The sequence below is a fragment of the Magnolia sinica genome, chromosome 2 (assembly GCF_029962835.1).
Source record: "Magnolia sinica isolate HGM2019 chromosome 2, MsV1, whole genome shotgun sequence".
Lineage (NCBI taxonomy): Eukaryota > Viridiplantae > Streptophyta > Magnoliopsida > Magnoliales > Magnoliaceae > Magnolia > Magnolia sinica.
The window spans coordinates 68,411,165-68,420,553 of NC_080574.1; positions in this window are offsets into that span (position 1 = coordinate 68,411,165).

Below are 9,389 nucleotides of genomic sequence, written 5' to 3' on the forward strand. Positions count from 1 at the left end.
CCTTGATGGACGGTGTAGACACCACACATCATGGTAGGCCCCCACATCCAGATGGAAGGTGAGGGTATCACGCATACATCAAGGTGGGTCCACACGTGTGGCCCACCAGCTTGGCGAAAGCTGACATTTATGTTTTCTCTCCATCCAAACCGCAGTGTCTGGATGGTTTAGATGCAATATGTGCATAGGTGGGTCCACGTGGTGGCCCACCAATCAAACTAAAATTTGTGTATTACATTCGACTAGGCCCCACCATGATTGGACAGCAAAGGTGTCCTTGCTGCCAAACGGTCTAAATCCATCACACATGCTCGTCAAGTGGACCATTAAAACATGCGATGGAGGGCTCCACCACTATGAGCCCTCCTTTCCATGCATTACAAAACATACATCAAGTGGGTCCCAAATCATGTGAGCCCTAAAAAAAGATCAAGATCTAGTGCTATAAACACCCACCTATTTCACTCTATCTTGGCTCCTTGGAATGCTAAGCTCCTAAGCTCTCTCTTTGATGGTGAAAGATGAGGATTGAAGGTTGGAGATGGGTGCTTAGGGGGTAGGAAGTGGGCCACACCAAGCTTCTCCTTAGGAAGCTTGGACAGTTGCTCTCTCTTGGCTTGCTTAGGAAAAGGATTGAGAGAGAGAGAGAGAGAGCAGTGATGGGATGAAAGGGGATGGGTGAGTGATGTGTGAGGGTTGACTTTAGATGAGAGAGGTATGAGTTGCCATGCCTTGTTGGTGAGAGAGGGATGGGCTAGGTATGGGTTGTACTTTGATTGATTGATGTGAGGTTTGGGTATAGATTCTCTTGGAATTCGTAACACGTGGTGTTTTCATCGAGATGAACGTGGGCCCACAACTTCTGACCTGGGTATCGCATTGGTGTGCAAGACACGGCATTAAAACTGCGACGACGGCGCGGTCACAATAGTACAAGTCTCAGGTTGAGCTGACTCAGATCTACAGGATGCGACTTAAGGTCATGCACAAACACTGATTACAGGTCGCGAGTTGCCGAAATTAGACAGGGAGGATCACGAAAGTCTAAGGAACAGTACAAACTAGGATACGAGCCTTACATTTATGATCAAGAACCTTGCATATAATGTTCTTATAAAGATAACCAAGGTAATGGTAGTTGGTTGAATCTCCTATCAAAGGATATGAATGGATTTCCTAAGGGATTCAACTAATGGATGTTTTAGAGCATTGTGGAGACTAAAGATTTGCCAATAGGTTCGGTCTTTATACTCTAGAATAGGCTAGAGATATGTTCTTCATAATAGGAGCTTCGAATGTGATTATAGTGAGAAATCTTAATGAAGAAGCATGAATCTATTGTGGATAGAGTCTAAGATGGGTAGGATAAGCTTGGGATACACTATAGACTTTGGAATGCCTAACTCCACACTTTCCATGAAGTTCTAATTGTCTAACACAAACTATTTACCAATTAAACCGAGTAAGGAAATCATAACTCTAAAGGCTTCCAAGCCTATAGAGGATCCAATCACATAGGCTACTCAAGATATGCAAATAGAGTAACTAGCCAATAACATTGTGAACTTGTGTGTGGAATGTGTTACCAATCAATCTTAAGCATTTATCTAATCATGTATAAACAATCAAGCATTCAAACATATATAAACATGATTAAACAAATGCGCAAATGACAATTCCAAACATAAGGATGCATAGTGGTTCGGCTATGTGCCTACTCCACTCCCCATAACCACACTCTCTCTCCTAGAGTGTGTCAGATTTCACTATCACTGGTTTTAAATTAGGTTCACCAGAAACCTTTATAGCCCTACATAAAGGACACAACAATTTATACTCTTCACACAACAAAGGTCCTCCATTAAGAACCCACGTTTAGGCCTCATGGCCAAGGTCCCATAATAAGCACCTAGGTTTAGGCCCCACGACCAAGGTCCCATACTAAGCACCTACGTTTAGGCCCCACGGCCAAGGTTCGACAATAGACACGTAAGTTTAGGCACACCAGCAAAGGTCCCACAATAGGCACCTACGATTTAGGCACATGAGCCAAGGTCCCACACTAGGAACCTACATGAGTTTTTTTTATAACAAACTCTTAGCCTTAATCCTACACGAGGATAGAGACTAACTTGTGGACTCTTAACAATGACACTTGTTGGATTGAGTGCTCTTTTATAGCTTGTCTTGGGTTGCTAGATCTTTTCTCTCTCTAGATTCAATCAGCTCCCAGATGCTCCCCCGATCACTATATTGTAGTTTGCATGTTGCTTCAGCTTCACGATCAAGAACCTTACATATGATGTTCCTATAAAGGTAACCAAGGTAATGGGAGTTGGTTGAATCTCCTATCATATGATATGAATGGATTTCCTAGGGGATTCAACTAATGAATGTTCTAGAGTATTGTGGAGACTAAGGATTTACCAATTAAGTTTGGTCTCTATACTTTAGAACAGGCTAGAGATCATGTTCTTCATAATAGGAGCTTTGAATGCTCATTATAGTGAGAAATCTAAATCAAGAAGGATGAATCTCTTGTCGATAGAGTTTAAAATGGGTAGGATAAGCTTGGGATACACGATAGCCTCTAGAATGCCTAAATCCACACTTTTTATAAAGTTCTGGGTCCTATATTTATAAGGAACAAGTCTCAATGGATCTAAAATGACTAGTTCTCGGTTCTACCAAGTGAACCTTCGGTAGTACTAAATTTCACTCGGTAGCACTGAAATATCACTCAGTGGTACCGAATTAGATCCTGAAGTTGCCGGATGTATTTTAGTACTTTCAATGGTACCAAAATTTGTACATCAGTAGGAGTCAGTGGTACTGAATTATCTTTGAAAGCCGCTGGACTGTGTTTAGCATTTTCGATGGTACCGAAGGTATCTTTGGTACTACTGAAGGTGTCATTTGGTGGCACCTGCTCCAGCCGAATTAGGAAACATTTTTCTATTTTAATTACTTGTCCTATGATTCACCAACTTTATAATGGTGGAACTTATAATGTTAGAATGACTTTATATAAATGATCTAAGAAGGTTTTTCTATTTATGGATCAAGGACATCTATATGTAGGATCCAAATCATAGAAGCTTTTCTTTTCTTGAACTTGTACCTTGTGCTTCTACTCCAATTGGTCTTCTTTTTCTAAGTACTCATCTGACTACTCGATACAACTAGTTACATGATTGATAAATACGAGTGCATGGTGGGTGCACTAATAGAATTCACGTACCAAAGATCCAAGGAAACTAAGTGAGGAATGAAGAGAATCGAAGATTTGAAGTGAAGAAAAGAAATCTTGAAAATTATCCTGAAAAAAGATATTCTAAAATTCTAGGGCAACAAAAAAAAAACATAGTTATAAAAAAGTGCCAAAATAGACTTCGATTCCATCGAAGGTGCAATCGAAATTCAATCGAGATTTTCAGAATTTTTCAAGCCAAACTCGCTGGACAGTTCTTGATAAGTTTCGACAACATCGAAGGCACTTTAATGACATCGAAGATGCAATCGAAGGCTCTTCGATGACATCAAAGGAGTGCACAGATTTTACGCGGAGTGCATAAAGTTGAGCTAGTTTCAAGAGTTTTCCAACTCAGTGTGAAAGTTGGAGTTCCACAAATATAAATATGACTCCCTAGGATGCCCCAAAGCATCTTTTAGGGTTTGAAAAGGGAAAGGAGGCCTAGGTGGAGCACCGACAATGTTCTTCTACTTCGATTTCTTCATGTGTTCTAGGAGATTTTTTGTTTTTCTTATGTTTTTGAGTTAGCTATGACTAGTTAATATCCTAGCTTCGGCTAAGAGGTGAAGCTTTTAGCATGTTAGGATGTTTATCTTGCTTTGATTCTTCTTTATGTTGAAATTCATTGATTTCTAGCTTGAATTTAAGGAATATTTTCAGTTTTCTATGATTTATTGTGACTCAAATTACAGTAGATACTGCAATAGCTTTGGATATCTTCTTTTCCTGTTTTGAGATTGTAAGATAGGTAAATTTTGTTGCTCACCATCATCTCCTGGGCATGGTAGGGTGATGGAATCCCTTCCAATCATCACAATTTTCCTCCATTGAGAATTAGGTTAATGAAAAGTTCAGATTTAATTTAAATTGCATTATCTTCCAATTGGACAGGATAAGACTCCAATTCCAATTGTGATTCTTGAATCAAGTAAGGTAACATCTTGATAGCTACAAGTGGATCCATGGTGCTCTAGTTGCCTTTTGATATTTGATAAATCATTCACAATTACTCTCTTTTATTCAGATTTTAGATTTAGATCTTCTCCTAGTTCTATTTCTAGTCATTTTTAGAATACGCACAAGATTAGTCCCTATGGATTTAACCTCGGTCACACCGAGATTTTTACTACATCACGACCCTACACTTGGGGTTGTGAAAAAGTTTTTGGCGCTGTTGTTGGGGACTATGGCTATATTTTTCTGAGTTTAATTAGTTTTGGAATTAGGTTAAGATTATGGTTAATCTTTCTGCTGTGCTTTTAGGTTGGGATTTTTTCGAAATTGCTTTTAGAAACTAACATTGTTTTGTATTTTGTAGGATCCTAACATAGCAACCCTAATCGAGTAACTTCTCGCCAACTCTCTCTTATCTTTTTAGATTTCTTATTCATTGTAGTTTTTAGTTTTTAGTTTTAACTATTCGAGGGATGTGAGTGTTTCATGCCCAAGTGGGTTCGTGACAACACTCGACGTCTTTTAAGTGAAGGAGGATTAGTTGAAGGTTTGCCTATCAATCAATGAATTAGACACTGCTTGAGATCCTCTGAATTAATTGAAGTTATGGCTATAAATCAAACTCAACACCCACTTAAGGAAGCCCAGGATGAGAATCAGGTGCACTATCCACCACCGCCTCGTACTCTACGTGATTATTTACAACCGACAGGAGTGAAGACACATTCCTTCATCATATTTCCATTGAATGCATGAACTGTGGATGTTAAACTGGGGGTAATTCAAATCCTTCTAAAGTTTCATGGACTTGAATCTGAAAGTCCATACTTGCATATGAAAGAGTTTGATGAGATCATATCTACACTACACTTCCCAAACATGTCTAAGGACATGGTAAGACTAAAATTGTTCCTTTTCTCTTTGAAAGAAAAGGCTAAGTCATGGTGTAACGTCCTGGATTTTCGCTGTTTTGGATTTCCAAATATCTTTGAAATTTTTTTATATAATTAACTTATATTATCACTTACTAACCATCAATACTCAATGTTAGTTTATACATGGGTGGAACTAGTAAAGAATTGCACAAATGCAATAAATCAATCGTAGAAAGCCGATGAACCCACCCGAACACTAATATCGAGTTTAATCTTGTGATTTGTTCACACAGGGCCCAAATCTAACTGACCTACCACTGATTAAAAACAGCCTCTGGACCGTAGTACATGCACTATATTCAACTTAGAGCTGAAACAGGTACATTTACAGGGACCTAGGGGGTCCCACGGAGTGAAAACACAAACCCAAGGGGAGTGGCCATTGCCAAATGGTGGCATACTGCTGAAGGCTCCAGAGGAACGTGGCGGCACCGCCACGAAGGCGACCCGCCGCCGCCGGCCCGACCATGTGGGTCCCTCCCACGTGTGGGGGTCCCCTCTACACGACCTTTTTGCCCCTTTTCAACTCATTTTTCACTCCCCCAAATCCTCCTAAACCCTCCTTCACTCTTGGATCTACCCGAAGCCAAGTGATAAGGCTTGAATCTTGACTAATGGACCAAATCAATCCTGTTACTCTTTCAGCCTAAAACCAATGGTTTAGAGTAATCATGACTAAATCTCCACTTTCACAAATTATAAATAGGCCACACTATGAATATAATTAATCCAAACCCTAATCATTGCCCATGGGAAATCTCAATACCTAATTCATTCCAAAAAGGTCCTAATTTTCTGAACAAGCTCTATACCGCTAGTTAGTGGACCACTTATTCCAAGATTATAGAATAATGTCCATTTTACTGGGCTCGACGTCCATCGCGGGAGTTGGACATGAGTAGTGTCCAAAACGGCTCAACTTGGGTCAGAAACTAAGTGTTTGCAATACGTGAATCCCCTAAGCCAAAATCTGAAACTTAAGCTAATTAGACCTTTCGCTCTTTCATGAAGTTGTGGCTTTCCAACCGTTAGATTACAACTAAACTCGAGGCATGAGTTAATGATATTTCTCTGCTCATATCTATATAGCCGCGGCCCCAATCGACCATCGATGACCGTTAAACAGACTTCTAATCATATCCTTTGACTAGCGCACCCAAATGACGGGCCGATTATATCCATATGTAGATCATCATTAGGTTTAACTATCCTACAGTATATATCAACATGTACACCCCATAGTGGGCCTTAGAAGTTAGAAAGATCCTCCCATAGGGCTAGTATAGTAAAAACCTAGCCCTTGAGGCCATTTGCACCAAATATGGTGCTATAAATAGGTCATTTAGGGGCCTCATTTGCTCCCATACGAATTTATAAAGGCAAGGAGAGAAAGATGAGGAGAAGAAGAGAGGAATGAGAGAGATGGTGGGGCCTAGTGCTGGATCACACCATCCAATCCACATGCTTACTAGATTCGTGCAAGACCTCATCTCTATCTACAATCTCATGTCTTCCACGGATGAAATCCAAAGATTTTGGGTTGGATTCTCCACTCACTTGCTAGATAAGAGATTTCCCTACATGTCTTTCCATCTCTTTCATTCATTTCTTTCATTTTGAGCCATCACGGTTAGAAACCCCATTTTATTTTCGTCGATTATCACAAACCCTAACATTAGGATTTAATATGTTAGGGCTTTAAGTCATAATTATCAATTAAAGTGGTTCATACTCTTGAGGGAGTCATAATTGGGCCCTATTACATTATGATTTCGATTGTACGCTGATTACGAGTCCCGATTTGTTGAACCGAGTTAATAGATCAATCAAATTGATTTAATTAAGCCATAATTCATTGTTTCATATTTAATTAGGACTAAGTCTATGTCATTAACAACAGTCTTATGCTTTAATTTAGGTTTGGAGCATTTTCCCTAAATCCCCAACCCTAGGAGCTCAAAATCTGAGATTTCTTCTTAAGGTTCGGACCATTATTTCTAGGTTTCCATTTATCGACCCTTGAGGTTCTCAGTTAATGATTAAATGCTTGTAGATGAATTTGTGCATGCTAATATGCTGACATTTTGATTTTTCTATAATATATGTTATTGGTTGCATACGAATTTTAACGTGTTTGATAAAATGCCTAAGTAAATGTATTATTCCATTGATGCTCACATGTTTGGTGAAATGCTTGAATGGTAGAATGTATTACTTATTCGATGCTCATGTGCTTGACTTAATATTTAAGTGATTGTATTACTTTATACTTGCTCACATGCTTGATTAAATGCCTTAGTGGATGTAGTATCCTATGTATGCTTACATGTTCAATGAAATGCTTATGTGGATGTGTTATTGAATCTATGTTGATGACATGATGAATTACTAAGTTTGTAGTGATGCTTAGGTTGCTTACAACATTGGGTCAGTCGGTAAATCACTCAAATCAACGGGTGGCCCGAGTTAGGGTGGCCACCCTAGGCTTATTCGATCAACCCGGGTTGAACATGAATGACCGACAGTAGTTGGACTACACGGGCTGCTTGCACCCAATGCCGGTTTTGTCATGCTTCTCCCATGTCAATCAAATTAGTCCACTAGTCGACGAATCATGTATGTTCACATGTATGACACAACTAAATGGAATTTAGGATACCCTGTTCCGAATGAATGTGTCCATTCATAACCGTTAGTACAATACGATCCTACTAAGACTCATGAGCCAGGCATGGTGGTATGGGACACCGTGTCTGAGCTGTCGGTCTACGCTGGGCCGACGAGTCTCCCCGTAGTGACCCAGTGAGTAACTAAGACTCATGAGCCGGGCATGGTGGTATAGGACACCGTGTCCGAGCTATCGGCCTATGCTAGGGTGACGAGCCTCCCTATAGTGAAAAGTGAGTATTAATGTTGGTGATAGACCATTGTTCGAACGGCCCCCGTCAAATTACCCGACTGATGGTTGTGTGCTAGAGTATAGTTTAAACGACATGGGCATGAATGGAATTGGGTGACGAGCCCTTTCTTTATGCTAATTTAGTTTTATATGACAAGCCCTTACCTCAGAACTAAGTGATCATTCTCGGTTTGGGTGACGACTCATACGGGTTGATCCTCATACGTTTAGGTACCATATCGTATCTTTGAAATTATTGATTTATAATATAAATGAGTGGTACCTAAATTTGGATCAAGGGACACTGGTAAGGAGCCACTACGTGCGACAACGAGCTATGTGATCCAGAGAAGGACTCGTGATATAACGTCGGTATCCTAGCTTCGCCAATGTGCTGGATGAATTGAACTTAATAATTACTTGACTAACATGATCATTCACCACATTATATTAGCTTAGAATATGGTGAACAGGCATGGTTGCCACATGATGAGGAAGTTTTGTCATTTGCGAAACAGGTGGTCAGAGTCGTGTGTGAGGAAGTATTATTTGGAAAGGGCATGCATCATGTCATATCTTCATGTGCGCATTTAACAAGAGTATAGAAAATGTTTGATTTCTTATTTTATCATTACCTGCGCTAATTATGTCGATAGCATGTGTAACTTAAAACTAATCGAACCACTGAGTTAGCTACTCACTCCCACCTAGGACGGTGTTTTAAAACACCAACTAGGCATATCATTTATATAGGTACTAGTGAATCCTCAAATAGGTAGGCTTATATCGGGTTATGCTAACATCATCACGTTTTGGAGAATTGAGAGTAAATTGAAAGCTTTACACTTTAATAATCTTGGGTATGTATATTGTGGCTTGTATAATCCCATTTTGGGCAATTATCACAATTAAAATTGTATCTTTAACTCTTAGCCCTAAATTTCTGAATCTATTATCATCTCTACCTCACTTTGGATCCGCTAGTTCAAATTGCGCTACTTTGATTATTTGTGTGTGAAATGAATTTGAATAGAATAAGGACTCACGTGCGTTTTCATTTGGTTAACACCTAAGAACTCGGGATTGAAGTCTATGTACTCAGGTGCCGATTTTTGGGGCATTACAAGCTAGTATCAAAGAGGAGTATTGAGATAACCAAGACCTTGGGAATGTGGATTGTACAAACCACAACAACTAATGTTGAGACACTTAGGATTAGAGGTTGGTCCAGCGGGGGGCATTTTCCTACATTTTAGGAGTATCTGACAGTGTAAGAAATTCATTAAATTAGGAATAATAAACCTGTTCCGAATGAATGTGTCCATTCATAACCGTTAGTGCAATATGA